The 20,000-nt window shown below is 36.8% G+C and overlaps 1 protein-coding gene across 1 annotated transcript in view; it reads right to left on the bottom strand.

Annotated features, from left to right (window-relative positions):
- LOC144958997 (uncharacterized) overlaps positions 1–20,000 on the bottom strand; it is a 120,091-nt gene that overhangs the window by 17,596 nt on the left and 82,495 nt on the right. Inside the window, exons 4-5 of the mRNA XM_078891311.1 lie at positions 19,360–19,817; positions 1,197–2,066 (exon numbers count right to left, since the gene is read on the bottom strand). The gene's annotated coding sequence lies outside the window, so the exon portion shown is untranslated. The remainder of the gene's footprint in view (positions 1–1,196; positions 2,067–19,359; positions 19,818–20,000) is intronic.

The raw sequence follows: 20,000 nt of genomic DNA, 5'->3' as shown, positions 1-20,000 counted from the left end.
TATTGCTCTATATAAAAGCTAATTTTTTTAAGCTCAATAATGTACCTATGTTTCTTGGTCGGACTACTTAAAGGCCCCACTCGTCAATGGCGTGTTAAAAACACTTAGAAATGAACCACAACTAATAGATTATTTATATCTATGTAACCCATTGACTCGGACTGGCTTTATGTCGTAGTGAAACCGATGCTTCGTTTTCATTTGTTTGTTTTTAAGGGTTTTACGGCGCTTACGACACATTTAGGTCATTTCAGCGCCAGTAAAAAGGAAGAAAATGGGACTTAAAAATGTTATAGAATTACAATTAAAAGCAAAAAAGAAAAGTAAGACAAAGGGAAATGGCACAAATAGGGAACAGATGTAGATTCCAACAAATTGTCCATCTACATAAAAAAAAGGTGAAAAGTTAATAGAATGGGGAAAAATAGGGAGACAAAGATAATCCAAGGGTAACCTTATGCTAAGACTGTCCATCCACACATACACACACACACACACACAGAGAGAGAGAGAGAGAGAGAGAGAGAGAGAGAGAGAGAGAGAGAGAGAGAGAGAGAGAGAGAGAGAGAGAGAGAAAGAGGGAGAGGGGGGGGGGTGTAGATAACAACTCTAGATCTACGTTAAAGTTAGTTATCCACCTATAACAAGATATGAAGTGAGTAGAAAAGTGCCAGAAGACAATAGAGAATAAAAAAAATTTTCGCGGCGGTGGTGGGGTTTGAACCTGCGACCTTATTGGTACGACAACTCCGCCTGGCAGGTGAGAGCGTGGCTCTACCGTGTGAGCTATCCACGAACACAAAAATATTCGTTTCAAACCCAAAGTCATTTCTAGATCCCTCTCTCACCTACTTCTTGAGACCGCCGATTCGTTCACCACCATCGCGAAGTAATTTTGACCAGCAGTTAAGCTTAATAGCCAATATTCTCATCACAAACATATAACATAGAAACGATTGAGACATTGAGTATGCTCCGGTGTATGGGGTGAATTTTTAATTCAGAAAAGTGAGTGGAGCGGGCACTTATGTTGGTAACAATAAGATATGAAGTGAGTAGAAAAGTGCCAGAAGACAATAGAGAATAAAAAATTTTTTTTTTTTATCCACCTATAGAGATTGCTCACTTGTTTATATCAAGAGCTGTTTTTAAAAATCGTATTCAAGAGATGGTTAAAGGGGGAACATCTTACTCACCGACCATCAATAGTCAATAGCCCATTCATGCCTTGTTCAATGAGTGGCGATTTTGGTCCAGATTGGGGAGACAACCAATATTATTATCCAAATCAACGAATGCAATATGAGTTCACTCCCTTGATCAGCCCAGATTACAAATCAAAATCAGGAAATTACACACCGAATACTAAAAACTAAAAATGACTTGAACACAGTGCTTTTTTCTTCCCACTCTGATCAGATTTGACAGGATTAGTGGAATAACGATGAATATTAATATAAATCAGAACAAGATCAACGAAACATCAAAAAGTGAAAAAAGAACTTTCTCGTTGCTTTTTGCCTTTTTGTCCTTGATTTAACCAATTCTTTCAAGTAACTCACATGCATCAATCAAGTTACAGACTAACTTTCACAATTCATAAAATTCAGTTAAAGGTGGTAATTAAAGTTCGTACCACCGTGGTCGTCGTTCTTTTTCTTTTATTTTTTTCCGCCTCCAATTGCACGCTCACAGTATAAGTCCACCGGGATGAGAAATTATCTTAATCCAAAACCGAAATAAGAATAATACGCAGGTGCTTTGCTTTCCGAAGCCTTTGGAATTGTCGTTTCATAATTCAACAAGCAGGCTCGATCATTTTTTTGATTACGGATCACAATAGATCTATATCAATCATAATGGAAGTGAGAATATGATACTGGTTAATAACAATAACAACGTGACTGATGATTTATATATGGTAAGATAAACAACTCTCATCTGTTGTATTACGAGGTAGATTTTTCACTGGGTTAATAATAATGTAGAAAACTTGGTTGTTATCATGTTTGTGGTTAATTTTCACTGGGTTTAAATGGCGTTCTCTGTGTAAAACCGGGAGTTATCTGTGAAGAAAAAAAAAAAGAAATAAAAATAAGTGATGATTCTAGAAGATAGGAAAAAAGGGAGGATTAAAAGTATTAAAAAAAAAGAAAAGAAAAACGAAATTAAGGGAGAAAACGTTACTTTTTATGATTATATATATAATAAATATTATATATAATAATATATAATATATATATATATATATATATATATATATATATATATATATATATATATATATAATATATATATATATATTATATATATAAATATAATATATATAATATATATTATATATATATATATATATATATATATATATATTCATGATCTGAGACTGTTTACACCAAAGACCTGTCCATTTTCATCAAAATATGACAATAACATTGATGCTATTCACGATGAATCATCGAAGACGATGACCAAAACGTAATGGGTAATGTATGTATGTATGTATGTATGTATGTATGTATGTATGTATGTATGTATGTATGTATGTTTTATGTATGTATGTATGTATGTATGTATGTATGTATGTATGTATGTATGTATGTATGTATGTATGTATGTACGTATGTATGTATGTATGTATGTATGTATGTATGTATGTATAATATGTATAATTTGTTTCCCAGAGACAGGGTTCTTTTTCAAGCTCACCAAATATGAATTAATGAATGCAAAGACAAGAATTGCTGAGGTGTTATTGATAGAAATAGATGGATTTATAAATAATTAAAAATAATAATAAATTATCTTTATTCATCCCCAAGGGGAAATTTGTTTTTAGTGTCTATTCCAAGGGAAGACTGGAATAACCAAAGCGTCAGACGCGGTGCAGCGCCAAAAGTGAGCTAGGACGAGGTGACTTGTTGAAAGCCACACAACGAGGCGGATTGTCGAACTCTGTACCTTTTGGGAACGAAGTAAGGACCGTACCCCTGAGCCACGCTGCCCCGTGTGAAAATTTGGTATTACAAATCTATGACATTCATGGAAATACTTTCACTGGCAAATTTATAAAAATATATACAATCTCGTTTAGAGAGAGAGAGAGAGAGAGAGAGAGAGAGAGAGAGAGAGAGAGAGAGAGAGAGAGAGAGAGAGAGAGAGGGGGGGGTTTCATTTATTTTATTTATTACAAAATGATTACACTAGCTAAAATCTGGAAACATCTTTCTTACTTTTATAATTTATCCCTAAGGCAGCATGGCAGCATAGGATTTTATTTAATTTGGCGATTTTAAGCAGACGTGGGGTTTGGCATTGTGGGTGATTCAATGACGTTCTGACGTTCTAGAAATTAGGGACAAATTATGTCGCCATTGCAGGAACTCTCCAAAGATTATAGGACATTAAATTGACATCTGTTTATTCGACTGGCCTTTTGTCAATGGTCACGAAAGGGTGGCATCGAAACACGCCACACACTCTCTCTCTCTCTCTCTCTCTCTCTCTCTCTCTCTCTCTCTCTCTCTCTCTCTCTCTCTCTCTCTCTCTCTCTCTCTCTCTCTCTCAACCGGTCTTCTCTTTCTCTTCTCCAATTTCTCTCTTAAAAACAGAAAAGTACCAATAACAACAAAATGGTGTATGGCAAATGACAATATCATATATGTTCTATTAATATCAAAATAATAGCAGTGCCGTGTGTAGCCATTATTTACGCTGTCATGAGCGATATATCAACCAGTCACAGGGATGATTTACACACACACACACACACACACATACTCATACACACACACACACAAAGACAAGACACTGGGCACTTTGACCAATAACTGACTACATACACATTATTAGCCTCATTTCATCCAATTATAATCAATGTGATTATTGTCATTTAACCATTAAACCGTGATGGAATAAATTGACCATTTTTATTATTACACCCATCAACATCATCATCATCATCATCATCATCATCATCCATAATTGTTGCTGTCGCTGCTGCTGCTGTTACTGCTGCTGCTGCTACTACTACTACTATTACTACTACTACTACTACTACTACTACTACTACTACTACTACTACTACTACTACTACTACTACTACTACGACTACTACTACTACTACTACTACTACAACTACTAATACTAAAATATTCTTTTTAATTATAGGAATAAACTTAATCAATATTATATTATATATATTTATTATATATATATATATATATATATATATATATATATATATATATTATATATATATATATATATATAGAGAGAGAGAGAGAGAGAGAGAGAGAGAGAGAGAGAGAGAGAGAGAGAGAGAGAGAGAGATACCAAAAGTTTCAGATGATCTGAAAATTTCTTATTCCAATAGATTACCCAATATCCCCGAATCCACTTTGAAGGATGCTAACCAGCGACTTCTTATAGTACTATAAGTAGCCGATGATGGTAACCCACTATCTTCCATCGAGGACATGCTTTGGCTGTAGAATTGGGATTGACGCGTGTTGATCATGTTATTGGGATGCCTCGGGACTTGACCTACTCAATTGGTTTATCTTCGTCATCTGTGCCGAGAGAGAGAGACAGAGAGAGAGAGAGAGAGAGAGAGAGAGAGAGAGAGAGAGAGAGAGAGAGAGAGAGAGACTGACTATGTGTATGTCACGTATGTTGGTGCATATATATATATATATAAGTGTGTGTGTGTGTGTGTGTGTGTGTTTGTATGTGTGTATGTATGCATAGATGCTGTGCGCTTGGCTTAGAATCTGACAACATTGCCATCCGGAAATCGAAAATATAACGGACCAACACACAAAGCTATGTGTAACCTCGAACGTTTTAGTCTGGTTAATACAGTTTAGTAAGATCGAGAATAACTCATAATATGGATGGCAAAAAGCAATAACAAACACCTGAGTGAACTCCACATCGTTCTATTTATTTATGTACCTCAAAACAGTTAAGATTTTGCCGTAATCATGTATTATCAAGGTCAAAACCAAACTAAAAATCAGAAGGAAAACACGAATGCCTTATTTCCAAGACGCAAATGCTTGCTAATCGATTCCTCGATAATTGAAAGGAGAGGAACCCAGCCCTGACTTCATTTCTCGGTGACCTAGAATAAAGCTGAAGCAAGCAGACGTCGGACTAGTCCATTATATTAGTCATCGTTTAGTGCAAGGACAAGTAAGGCTGGAATCTATTGCGAAGAAACCACAGCCTTCACTCCCCTTTCACAACAAGAGTGGACGCGTCCATTATTTTTTATCTTATTGAATCTGAAGCATGCTATAGATAGAACGAAGTTGATGTCACTCAGGTCTTTGTTATTGTTGTTTGCCATCCACGTTTTTGAGTAATTCTCACTAAACTGTATGATCCAGACTATAAACTTTCAAGTTTGCACATGAGTTTTATGTGTTAGTCCAATATACTTCCGGATGGCAATGTTGTGAGCTTCTTAGCCAAGCGCGTACTATCCATAGCTCAGCTATTTTAATAGTAAATTGTAATAGATAAGTGCGGTTATGTGGTCAAGTGGTATGACACTATGATCGGAAGGTCCTGGGTTCGAGACTCGCTCGGTGTATAGTTGAGTCCTTGGAAAAGACTCTTTACTCACATTTTCTCATCATACTCAGGTGTAAAATGAGCACCTGGTCGTTAACAGAGTTGTCTGTCAGAAAAAAAAAATGGTATTATCGCCTAACAGGTCTCGTTCTTTACGTGTTGCTGTTGGTCAGGGGCCCTTTGTAAAGCGCTTTGAGCACGTTTAGTGGATATTGTGCTATATAAAAGCTCCCTCCCCCCCCCCCCCCCCACAAAAAAAAAAAGTAAACATTTTCTTTAAAATATCAGAATCATCTTCATCATTATTATAATGAACATCAACATCATCGTTGTCGTCATCATCACCATAACCATCCTCCTCCTCCTCCTCCTCCTCCTCCTCATCATCATCATCAACATCGTCATCATTATCATGGTCATCGTAATATAGACTTCGTAGCATAACATACGATAACACAACAGTGTTAATGACTTAATGACAATGAGAACGTTGATTGAATGTCGCCTCATAAAGGACGAGTTCGCCGATCGCATTAATGATGATGGCAATAGTTTATTTTATCACGTTTCGTCCTTGACATTATAAAAATTACTCGTGGGTTTCAGTTGATTTCAATGAGACGAAGAATGATGAGTGATGGAGATACGGGAGGGGGTTGGAAGAGAGAGGGGAGTAAAGGGGGGGGGGGTGTCAAGAGAGATAAAGAGAATAGGGGGAGGAAGGGGAGAGGTGAGGAGAGATTGGTAGATGTATGGATAGGAGATACATTTTGACAGTTGTGTTTAGCGGTTTGGTGACGTTGAATGAGTGGGTAGAGAGTATGATGGAAGAATGGCTGGTAAAAGTACAGATGAACAAAGAGCAAGTGTATGAAAAGGAAGAAGTGTATGTAAAGCTAAATGAATAGAAGTGTGAATAGGAGGGTATTGGTCAGCATCCACTTATAAGCTTGAGCTTGGCTTTATATATAGATAAATATTAACTTAATGGGCTAAAAGCGCTTTACAAGGGATCCCAAGCCAACAGCAACACTTAACCTGTAGGATGGTACAAGACGCACGTGAAAAACTATTTCAATTTTTTAGACAGAGACCATGCTGTTACCGTCCAGGTACTCGTTTGAGTGCGACGAGGGAATGTGAGTAAAGAGTCTTTTCTAGGGACTCCATGCGGGCTCAGAGCGGAACTCGAACACTGGACCTTCCAGTCCGATGGAAAACGTCATATCACAGGACCACATAGCAGCAGAAACATATAAGCGCGGGCGCGCAAACACACACACGCGCGCGCGCGCGCATATAAACACACTAAGAAAAGGGGGGGGGGGTGTCGGGGGAGGGAGAAAAAGACAAAAATCATCTATAAATAATACTTTACTGGAGCTGATTTAATATTTCGAGGGGAAAGAGTGACAATAATATTAGTAGCGTAGGTATGCCATGCTTGTCATTGGCCTCTACTGATATAGAAGAAGAAGAAGAAGAAGAAGAAAAGAAGAAGAAGAAGAAGAAGAAGAAGAAGAAGAAGAAGAAGAAGAAGAAGAAGAAAGAAGAAGAAGAAAGAAAGAAGAAGAAGAAGAAGAAGAAGAAGAAGAAGAAGAAAGAAGAAGAAGAAGAAAAGAAGAAGAAGAAGAAGAAAAGAAGAAGAAGAAGAAGAAAGAAGAAGAAGAAAGAAGAAGAAGAAGAAGAAGAAGAAGAAGAAGAAGAAGAAGAAGAAGAAGAAGAAGAAGAAGAAGAAGAAGAGAAGAAGAAGAATTAGGAGGAATAGAAGGAAGACGAGGAGGAAGGAGAGAAGGATGGATGGAGATTATGAAGGAAGAAATGGGATGGGGTCTTGTGACCATTGGTAAAATGTAAATCAAAAATAGAACTTGTCAGAGGGCAATAAGATAGCCCCATTTGTCCTGAGAGAAATTAGGTCGTGACCTGATTTGGCTGGTAGAGTCCATTATTATGCCCCCTCCTATTTAGCCTTGACATCATTTGCAATAAAGTCCCGTAGCCAGGCCAGGCCGCAAGTGAGTCATAAAAGGACGGAGGGGAGGGGAGGGGAGGGGGGGGGGGAAGCGGAGAGTATCAATGACGTCACAAGATGACTAAATGTAACACCCATCGGTTCAAACCAGTATTATGTCGGGATCATTTAAATGCATTAAATTCTCATTACAGTACACGATACGCGACTCAGTTTAAAATTAAGTTGTTTTGTTTTCGTTTTTTTATTTTTGTCTTTTGGGTTTTTTGTGGGGTTTTTTTTTGTTTGTTTGTTTGTTTTGGTTTCGTATTCTTCTGTTTATTTCAGTTTTTTTTTTTTTTTTTTTGTTGCTTTTAGTAGTAGTAGTAGTAGTAGTAGTAGTAGTAGTAGTAGTAGTAGTAGTAGTAGTAGTAGTAGTAGTAGTAGTAGTAGTAAGCTACTTTCATCGTGTGCAAACATTTTGGCGGGCGCTTTATACCCACAAAATACAATTTTAAGGAGATGAATTGCATGCTGTTGGAATATTGTCATCAACGTAAAACGGAGGAGTAGAGAGGTACAAAAATGGGGGAAAGTTTTACTTCCGCTCTCAAAATATAATTGAGATACATTCAACTATGACACCAAATCATAAATAGTTTTCTGTTAAAATGATCATCCGGCTTGCAACTGATCGAATCTTTTTTTATTTCAATTTTTAAAATAAGCTTACAAATGATGTGCTCTGAGAAATGAACGCAAATTATGGGCTTAATTTTTTTTTTTTTTTCCTTTACTTTTTTTCTCTTTCAAGGGACTGCTGACTGGCCAAGCATGAATTATCGAGGTTACCAAGTCCCTTTAGGTAACTAAAGAGTAGCATTATATCATTTATTCAAAGTCATTTATTTATACTATGCATTTGTGTCCAAAAAAATACAATCTGAATTATTTCTTATGGTAATCAATACATTCATAGACTTACAAGGAGACGAATACAAAGACAAGGATACACACGGGGACACACAAACACGCGCCCGCGCACACAAAATCACAATTTGAGAGAGAGAGAGAGAGAGAGGAGAGAGAGAGAGAGAGAGAGAGAGAGAGAGAGAGAGAGGAGAGACGAGAGAGGAGAGAGAGGAGAGGTTTCCACTGAGATAACTTGACACGCTCTTTGGTTTACACACATACACCATACCAACACAACGTATTCTTTTTTCCCTTTGGTATTTGGCGCTTGAACACTTTCGGAGACAAAGACTAGCCTGTTTAGTTCATAATATGTTTTTTAAAAAGTAAAGTTTATGGATTGCCCAGCTACGGGGGGGGAATGTCCCGGGTAAACGGCACGTGATAGTGATAGGGTTACCCGTTCCTTTATTTAAGTTGTCGTAACTTTCGTCATTTATATTTAAAGAGATCCAGCTAGCTATCAATTTATTTTAGTAATAATTGGGCTTTTATATAGCGCAAGATCCACTAAACGTACTCAAAGCGCTTTACAAGAGGTCTCTAGCCAACAGCAACACTTAACATGTAGGACGGGACATGACGCCTGTTAGGACAGAGACAACGCTGTTAACGGCCAGGTAATCATTTTACATCTGAATACGGCGAGAGAATGTGAGTAAAGGACTCAACTATGCGCCGAGCGAGTCTCGAACCCAGGATCTTCCGATCCGAAAGCGAGTGTCATAACACAAGACCACACAATGCTGGATGAATAGGTCAACGGATCACGAGACCCATCGTGGTTTTGCACGTGCTCACTTCGGGGATGCGGAAAAAATATTTCTTTAAATGGGAGCGATCTATAGATAGATCGAAGATGACATCACTCTGGTCTTTGTTATTGCTTTTTGCCATCCGCTTTATGAGTAATTATCACTAAGCTGTATTAACCAAACTAGAAACGTTCAAGAATACACAAAGATTTGTTTGTTGGTCTGTTTTATTTCCGGATGGCAATGTCGTGAGCTTCTTTGCCAAGCGCATACTATCTATATTCAGGATTTTGTCTAACCAAGTCATCACTCACATGATATGTTGCTGTATTTCTTAACAAATGTAAACAAATGCTTTGTTAATGAAAGAGATGTAAACATACACATGTGTCAAGCTGAAAAAAAAAAAAACTAATCGAGATGTTTGATATTTCAAAAGCTGTGAGCACGCTTCACTATGTGGGTGGGTCACTGTGAGACACTTTGCAATGTGACCAATGACCTCGAGCACATGGAAATTTAATATAGATCATCCCCATTGCAATCTTAACTATTACTATTACCCATCCTTATCTCATTGACAAAAACATAACTCCGCAACGCTTTCAGACAGGATGACCTTTTTAAGACTTAGAAACCGGATATTGTTTTTTGTGATCTCATAATCAATGGGAGCGATCTATATTCATGTTTTCGTCCAACCAGGTCATCAATCACATGATTTGTTGCTGTCCAACGATTGGATATTTCTTAACAAATGTAAACACGCTGCTTTGTTTACAAAAGTTATAAACATACCCATGTGTCAAGCTGAACCAGACGACCAATCGTGATGTTAGATATTTAAAAAGCTGTGAACAGTTTTCACAAAGTAGGCCACTTTGAGCACATTTTGCAATGTGACCAATGACCTTGAGCACATGAAAAGTTAATATAGATAATTCCGAACCGTCGTAAATATTAAGCATGACACTTCTTTGGCGACGATCACCAAGAGAAAGTGTAAAATGAGTTGTCGTCAGTAAGTACGGCTCAAGGAAACAAATGATCCCATTGGTTGTGTTATAGATAGAATGCGCTTGGCCAAGGAGTTCACAACATTGCCATCCGGAAGTATAACAAACTCTGTGTAACCATGAACTTTTATAGTCTTGTTAATACAGTTTAGTGAGAACAACTCACAAACGCGGATGGCAAAAACAATAACAAAGGCCTGAGTGACGTCATCTGCATACTATCTATTGATAGATAGAATGAAGCTGGTGTTTATGAGTAGTTCTCACTAAACTGTATTAACCAGACTATATATAGATAGTTCGAAGATGACGTCACTCAGGTCTTTGTTATTGTTTTTTGCCATCCGCGTTTATGAGTAATGCTCACTGAACTGTATTAATCCGACTATAAACGTTCATGGATACTCACAGTTTTGTGTGTTGGTCCGTTATACTTCTGGATGGCAATGTTATGAGCTTCTTAGTCAAGCGCACACTATCTATACGTTTAAGGTTACACATAGTTTTGTGTTTTGCTCCATTATACTTCTGGATGGCGATGTTGTAAGCTTCTTTGCCAAACGCACACTTGTCTATTGAATACAACTCACTTTTCACTTGCTTTTGACGATTGTCGTCAAGTATTGTGACGTAATTGTTTGAGCAGTAAGTGTCAGGCCTTTGGCTTCGTAAACTGTTAAGGGTTTTGGTAAAATACCAGGGGCGGTTGCTGGCTGTTTATTTAAGGCGGCATGGATCGAGAACATTATCTCACTGTACTCAGGTGTAAAATGAGTAAGTACCTGACCAGAAGCAGTATTGATTATGTTGGAGGAAAATGTTATCTCGCCCAACAGGCATCATGTCTCGTCTTCATGTTGCTTTTGGCTTAGGAGCCCTTTTTAAGTGTCTTGAGCTCACTTAGCGGAAATTGCTCAATATCAATGTTCTAGTGGGTTTATTTTTTTAGAATGTGTGTATATTGTGTGTAAAAATAAAATGGGGGGGGGGGGGGGGGGGCATGTGTCGTTTGAATTTTGAAGAGATATACTCACATAAGTGGCATTTACGACGGGCATATATTATGTAACAGAGGTCCATTTGTCGATTTTCCTCTACAGAAAAAATTGTATCACATCCGATCATTGAAGTCGATGGATCCTTTCATTATTGTTTCGGTATGGATTGCGATACACGTCTGTTCATTGTGAATATCATTTTTTTAAAAGAACAACATGACAACAGCAATTAGAATGCCATATAAATTTCTTCCTTCGAATATCAACTGTGATAACAGTCATTAATAGAAGGAATAGAAAATCCAACCTCAATGCACTACTTATCTACTCCAAAGACAAGAACATAACTAATAACTACAAATTGAACTGCTGTGTGTGTCGGGATAATGGACTGTGAATCTTATTTATAGCATCATGGGGCTCTACTCGGTGAATGATTTGTGTAATATTCTTATTGATGATTACATGCATTTGAGGAAAACGAATAGCATAAGATCTATATTTATTGTAATTTTCTTCATCCGTATGGTTTGATTACAACAAACCTGTTCTTCCAATGATAAAATTGATATGGTTTTGATTTCTCCCAAGTCAGGCCTCAAGGTGTGCAAAATTAAATTTGCCGGCCTGACCTAGTTATTTTAGCAGTCACGGAGTCACGAGTATCAGTTGTTTCTGGTGGGAAGTGGATAGCCGTGGTTTTAAACAGAAGAAAACAAGTCTTTTCTATAAAATGCTTGGGCGGCCTGTTGACTTTTTGGCTCATGGTAGCCCCCATACCCCACCCTCAGCTCATTGTCGCACGTCATCTCGCCTCGCATGGGGCAACAAGAAAAAGAGAGCCGTCCGTGATGACGCACAACCTTCGTACAGTAGTTACAGGTACCAATCATGGCAAGTAAGACAGGAGAGAGTGTTAACGAAAATCAGCATAGGCAAAAATTGAGACAAAAAGCAGTATCTGCTAAATTTGAAAATTATAGGGCGGCACAAAACAACTTTGCTCAATAGACCGACCGCCAGTGTAAAATACTCACAACATCTGCCATCCGGATGTAATGTACACAAAACTATGTGTAACCTTAAATGTTCATCGCCTGATTTATAGAATTTAGTGAGAACTACTAATCATTAAAATGGCAGTCTAAAACAAATTACAAAGAGCTGAGCGACGTCAATTTCGTTCAATCTATAGCTTGACACCTCCCTAAAGCTACGTCACAATAAAAGATGACGATCATCAAAAGGAGGAGAAATATAAGTTGTCTCCAGGACTCCAGGAAACAAATTACGGTCCCGGTCCCATCACTGGTTGTAGTATTGGATACAACTCATGTTTCGATTTCTTTTGGTGATCATCGCGGTGTCGCTATTTTTTTAGCAGTGACTCGCAGCAGCTATTTCCTGATAGACGGTCTAGTTCCAAATAAACAAACACCGTAAACTTTCAAATAAGCAAACATGTAATTTTCATCGTTTGTAATCTCGGTTAATCTAATTAAATGTTCTAAATACTGGTCAACTCTCTCTCGATTGTGTGTTCGCGCGCGCGCGCACGTGTGTGTGTGTGTGTGTGTGTGTGTGCATGCGTATTAATTAACAATTTAGTGACTTGACAATTTCATAATCGACCATGTTATAAAATTACTTAAACCTTTAACTTACATACTCGGTTAATCTAATTCAATGTTCTAAATACTGGTCAACTCTCTCGACTGTGTGTGTGTGTGTGTGTGTGTGTATGTATGTATGTGTGTGTGTGTGTGGATATTAATTAACAAATATAGTGATTTGACAATTTCATAATCGACCATGTTATAAAATTACTAAAACCGTTAAAGTGCATGTCATTGTATTGTAACACGACACAACACTTACCCACAGTTATCCATGATCCATTTATGAACAACATATTTCTTATAATGTAAAAGTTACATCAGATATCTTGTATTACAAGGCAAGTCGTCCTCTTTAGCTATAACATGTCTACATAATTTCCAAATTATCGTAATAATCCACACATTCCTACCCCACGGTCGAAAGCTCTCCGCCAGGCAAAGTAAAGCCCGATAATAATAGAACAAAACTGGACTGAGAGAGGGAGAAAACACAGCACACCACACACATCACAAACGAAGAGAGGGAAAAAATGAGAAATATAACTTAGTAGGTGTTGTACATACAGTGTGTATAAGTCAATTCAGTGTGTATTTAACACATTATCGTCTGCCCAGCGAGCTGACCTCGACCTCGACCCCCTTTCCTATTTTCCATGATGACCCAGCAAGCAAGACGGACTGGCTAACACAAAACCTAGCGAACCAAAAACCCAACCTTCACTTCGCTGCTGCCGCCAACACAACCATGGCCTATTCTTCTCTATTTCTCTATTCTCTCGTTTGTCGTTCTACTACTTCCTTGTGTATGTGTATCCCCAACCTCATACTATCCCCAACAAACACACATATCCTCCCAAACACACACATAAGACACACACGTGCGCGCGCGCATTCTCTCTTTGTATGTTTATAGAACATCTCTCTCTCTCTCTCTCTCTCTCTCTCTCTCTCTCTCTCTCTCTCTCTCTCTCTCTCTCTCTCTCTCTCTCTCTCTCTCTCTCTCTCTCTCTCTCAAACAGACACTCACACATATAATTTATGACACGTCCACATTCGCCAACTTAACATCAGCCCTATTTTCTTTATTATAGAAAAGGATCGATTGCTTTATGTGATATTAATAACTTAATGAGAATATAACAAAATGGCATTTTTTAAAACGTTCCAGATATCTAAATAGACAAGATAATTTTATTGTCATCAATTTCTCTGATCTAATTATAATGACAAATGATTTTAATAAATTCAAAGATCGATCGATTTAAATGACCCTCATCTTGGCAAAAAAAATTTCTCAACCTGGAACTTCGCAAAGAGTACGATAGAGATGACCTTTCAATATTATAATAATATGAAGAAAAGTCATGTGATTTGTCTCGGGTTGGTTGGGAGAAAATTCGAGTGATAGCGTGACGTCATAGTCATTTCATTTTATGGGAGATTAGTCGGAAGTTATTTTTTTTGTGTGCACGTGTGTGTTAGTGTGTATGTGTGTGTGGGTGTGTGTGTGTGTGTGTTTGTTTCTTCCTAATCTTAAAAACGGTCAAGGATTATAAGTTGCATTGGCTTTTATTTTGCCAGAAGTGGAAGGAGTGGGGGATTTAATTTTTATTTTTAAACTAGAACATTTATATAGAGCAATATCCACTAAACATGAGCAAAGCGTTTTACAAAGGGTACCTGACCACCAACAACAGATAACATATAGAACGAAACATGACGCATGTTAGGCGATAGTACATTTTTTTTCAAACAGAGACAAAGCTGTTAAAGGCCAGCCTACTCATTTTACACCTGAGTGCGGTGAGGGGATGTGATAAAGAGCCTTTTCCAAGGACTCAACTATGCGCCGAGCGAGGCTCGAACCCGACCATCCTATCCGAAAGTGAGTATCATACCACAAGACCCCATAGCCACACAGTTTTAGTTCGAGAATTAGTTTATTCTCAACAATTTCCCCATTTTAGTGCTGTTCTCCCCCCCCCCCCCCCCCCCCCCCCTCCATTTCTCCCTGTTTATTATATTACTCAGCCATTTAATAGAAAGTATGCGCTTGGCTAAGAAGCTCACGACATTGCCATCCAGAAGTATAACGGGTCAACACACAAAACTCTGTGTAACCATGAACTTTTATAGTCTGGTTAATACAGTTTAGTGAGATTTACTCATAAACGCGGATAGCAAAAATAAAAAACAACAAAGGCCAGAGTGACGTCATTTTCATTCTATTTATACCTATTTTTTGCTTAAAAGGCATTAAATTCAGGGGAAACAGAAAGAAACGAAAATAATATATTATTATAATATGTGCTTTTCTGATTTCTTATGGTTCATCCTCAAAGATCCTAGTGTATTTTATCATGCTTTGTTAGAGAGAGGAGTGGTAGCCTCTTTTGTTCTATCCTTAGATATTACACAATAATTATCTTTTATCTCGGTAATAATCTGAAAACCCAGACATGAGAGTGGGCCACACATACACACCCACGCGCGCACACACAAACACAAAGACACAGATAGATAGATAGATAGATAGATAGATAGATAGATAGATAGATAGATAGATAGATAGAGAGAGAGAGAGAGAGAGAGAGAGAGAGAGAGAGAGAGAGAGAGAGAGAAACATGCACATTACAAATTCTGGCAGCTTGTCCATTTTCTTGATTTTCGACCAGCGCCATGTTGTCCTGAATACCACATTTCTTTGACCTTGACTGACCTAATTCAGAACAACAGTAACGATTAGACCCGGTGCCTGTACCTCATTCAATTATTATATAACTGTGAGGTTTTTTTTTTTTTTTATAAAAAATAATAATAAATAAATTAAATAAATAATAAAGAAATACATAGAAGAGTAAAAAATAAAACCCAAAAAAAACTACATTTCCTCATATTAAACAGCACTCTTCTCATTAACCCTTCTGTACTTTTAGCTCCCCGCAATCCTATCACCCCCTCGTTCCAAATACGATTGGACTCGTCCGTCAGCTGACCTCACGAGGGCGACTGCTGAATTGACGATTCGATCGCTTGCGGTCAATGCGAACTTGGAGCAGACAACTTGTACACACACATTTTTATGAGAAGGTATGACGTCAAGTGGTTGGTTGGTTAGTGGGTAAAAATCAGATAATATTATTGTATCAACAAAATCGAAGGTTCGATTCTGAAAACGAATCATGAGGCGAATCTGGTTCATACGTCAACAAAACCGAAAAAAAAAAATAATAAATAAATAAATAAATTTAAATAATAATAATAATAATAATAATAATAATAATAATAATAATAATAATAATAATAATAATAATAATAATATAATAATAATAATAATAATAATAATAATAATAATAATAATAATAATAATACCAACAGGACACAGAGCAAGAAAGCTGTTATAAAGCGTTTCAAAACTCCCAACCCCACACTAATTGGATTCAATAGTCTGATGTCACTTCCGCCCAGCAACGAGCAGCTTGGTTCTACTTTTAATTCTTCATGCTGGCTAGAACTTTTTCACATGTCATGTGATAAGAAAGTAAAAAATTCAAAACATGTTCAGATTTATAATGTTTTTCTCCTCTAGATACACATTTATGCTCGTCGCAAACGTATTTCATAAGGGCGCCCTCCCTTGTTCCTATAGTTTAGAACCAGCTACTAAGTTACTATGCGTCATTATGAGGGAAGTGACGTCACGACAGTTGAAGCCTATTGAGTACTATCTCGTCCAGCTTTTCTAATAATTCTCCTTTGTAAACTTAAAAGCGAAGTATCGTTTTTGTTTCTCCTGAAGTCTCAGATTAAACGTTTGCAAACTAACTGAATTTTGTTCATGAAACACTTTAAACTCTCTTTCCGAATAACGTTCTTATCAAAAGCTTCTTCAAACGTCTCCCTCGTTTCTTCTTAATCTACTGACTTTGATTCCTGGGGGTGCCGAAAGTCGGGTCAACACCCAAATAACAAGTGATGAAATCAGTTTCAGATTTTCTGATTGCAGCTAAAACAAATTGATGAGGTAGTAATAAACTTTTTCGAAAACTTGGCGTCTTATCCAAAGGGTAGCAAGCAATTATTACCATGTTTCACTTCGAGATGCTTTAAATAACTATTGTCTTTTATGCTTTTATGTTATAAAAAGAAACAAAAAAAAAAATAAAAATAAAAACTCATAGCATTAGCCGGCAGAATACAACGTGTCATACACACAAACTATGTGTAACATTGCGCGTTTATTGACGCTATGCGCTTGGTCTAAAAACTCACAACATCCGCCAACCCGATATAACGAACACACAAATCTATGTGTAACCTTAAAGGTTTATGTCGCGTCTATGTAGGAGAAGTGGCAAGTAGGTAGAGACAAACAGAAGTTAGATAGCTGTCCCCAAATAAAGAAGTCGTCTGGTGCCTCTTTTACCCTGTTATAGTTAATGGGTTCCTTTTGAGCAGTGATGTCGTAAGGATTTCCTATTAACAAACTCTTGACAACACCACTGGTCTAATTTTTGTTAATTAACGGAGTGCAAGTAGGTTAGTGGGATGGGGAAGATAAGTAAACAATGAGAGAATAAGAATCAATACATATAAATACCGAATATTACCAATAGCGTATTAGCGATAACACATAATTTGTAAATATAAATCATGTAAATGTAACTCATTCATTTGAAAGGCATACATACATATACAATAATATATACATATATAGATATATATAGTAAATGAAATACTTTGTTTATAAATAATATGAGTTATGAATTTATGTTATTTGATAGGTTGCTTTTATTTACGACCCAGGCGATACACTATATTAATTATTACTCACTACACATACTGGTTTTAAATGGCATTAATTAATCATGACTCAATATTTAAGTCCACAGCTATAAGATTGATATATCCAGACCTAAGTATCGTTTGTGGAAGAAAGTGAAATGATTATGGCAGACAAAGTATGCTATGCTTTTATGTAGAATTCTCACAACACCCGCCAGCCGGATATATAACGTACCAACACACGAAACCTTAAACGCTAAAAGTCTGATTAATATAAATTTAGAATTAATCGTTACAGTGGTTGTTTCAGAAAAAAAAAACAATAACAAAGAGCTGAATGACGTCAACTTAGTAAGTTCGATAGATAGTACAAAGCTGAGGTTACTCAGGTCTTTGTTATTGGTTTTTGCCATCCATGCTTATGAGTAATTTTCACTAAACTGTATTAACCAGACTATAAAAGTTCATGGTTACACATAGTTTTGTGAGTTGGTCCGTTATATTTCAGGAGGGCAATGACCGGAAGTATAACGTACCAACACACAAAACTATGTGTAAACTTGAACATAGTCTGATTAATACAGTTTAGTGAAAATTACTCATAAAGATGTTTGGCAAAAAACAATAACGAACACATGGGTGACGTCAATTTGGGTCTATCTATAAATTAATAGTCATCTTCAGTATATATACTTGCCGGACGAATCAGCGAACAACTATTTAGTGAGCAGTTATCACGCTGTTTTAACAGTGGTGTGTGGGGTTATATTGGGTTATCGGTGTACGTGATGCATTTCATTGTGAACAAAGGACCAGGAAATCGATGGCTGATTATGAAGTGCGGCGCCTGAAGCAGAGTGGTGCCGTGTCCCAAATTATCACAATATCGTTGGAGATGGTCAATGACCGAATGGGTGGTAATTATAACAAAACTCTTTTGTGTCCTTTATGTACTTAATGTCCTTGGATAAGACAGTTCACACGCGTTTTCCCTTAGACCAAGGTATGGAAAAGGAATCCTAGTACAATTAGGAGCCTAACGACGGACTTGTACTGCATACAATTGAAATTTTATTCACAATATCATAATATGTGAGAGGTGTTGAAGCGTATTAAGTATGCTGAAAAAGTGTAGAAACACAATTTCCATGTATTAATGTATATTTTTAGTAATGGAGAGACATCTAATTCTGTAATCCTATAAGTTTCTCAAGTGTATTGCCACCTTCTTGAGTGTGAATGAGCATTTGGTTAAAACCAACACTGTAATTGCAAGATTATTGCTCAAACTCAAATGACAAATAGTAAGTGGTTAAAGGTTTTTTTTTTTCTCCACTATTTGTGCCAAGCCCAGGACAGATGAGCACCAATATAATTGATTCATTAATACATTGATCAATTTTAATAAGCTAAGTAATCCATCATTCAAGGGGATAATTAATAGTAAATAAATAAAGGAATTAATGAAGACAGAACAAAATAAGCAAGTAATAAAGTAAATAAATAAATAAATAAATAAATAAATAAATAAATAAATAAATAAATAAATAAATAAATAAATAAATAAATTTAAAAAAATAAAATTCACCCTGATGAAAAATAATTTGCTTTTAAAACTCCCAAGAATTTGATATATTAGTATGATTACACTCTTGACATTAATATTACCTGCTATAAACTCACCTTCTGGTCAAGTCGAAGAGCCAGCCGTGTGATAATTGGACCTACAGGCAATAATGCATTGCAGTTGGAGATGGACTTCAAGGCGGATGATCGATAACGATGATTACGATGATAATCTATAATGATGATAGTCTCAGCAGTGAAGGAAACACAAACAACAGCAGGTGATATTATGGATGCACAGGCCTCAAATGACAGGCTTACCTAGACATCAATGCGTGTGATCTGTTGTCTGTAGCATGAGCATACTAATGATGAGATGTAGGTACTCGCTTACTTCGTGTTTACGAGACTTTGAACTAAGAGATGTGTTAATCTGATTGATCGACGACTTTTACCATCGATTCAATGGCTGGTGATGATAATAATGATGACGACGGGTGATGAATGTCGTTAGTTGTATAGAGATATATGATGATCTTTTTGTCATCACAATGGGCAGTAGTAGTAGTGGTGATCTGTGAGAAAAATGGACAAACAACATTATTACAAAATGAAGAGAGAATCAATCTATTTATGTTTGGACCGAAAAACTCAACACAATCAAACTATTCGTGAGAATGTCGGGTTGATTATTTAAAGTAAAAGAGAAAAATATAATGCAACCAATTATTTCTCTCTACAGGACTGGTATAAACTCT

The sequence above is a fragment of the Berghia stephanieae genome, chromosome 13, assembly GCF_034508935.2.
Source record: "Berghia stephanieae isolate SIO BIC M18660-M18661 chromosome 13, UCSD_Bste_1.3, whole genome shotgun sequence".
NCBI lineage: Eukaryota > Metazoa > Mollusca > Gastropoda > Nudibranchia > Aeolidiidae > Berghia > Berghia stephanieae.
The sequence above is the reverse complement of the archived record's forward strand: the minus strand, read 5'-3'. Positions and strand labels throughout refer to the sequence as shown.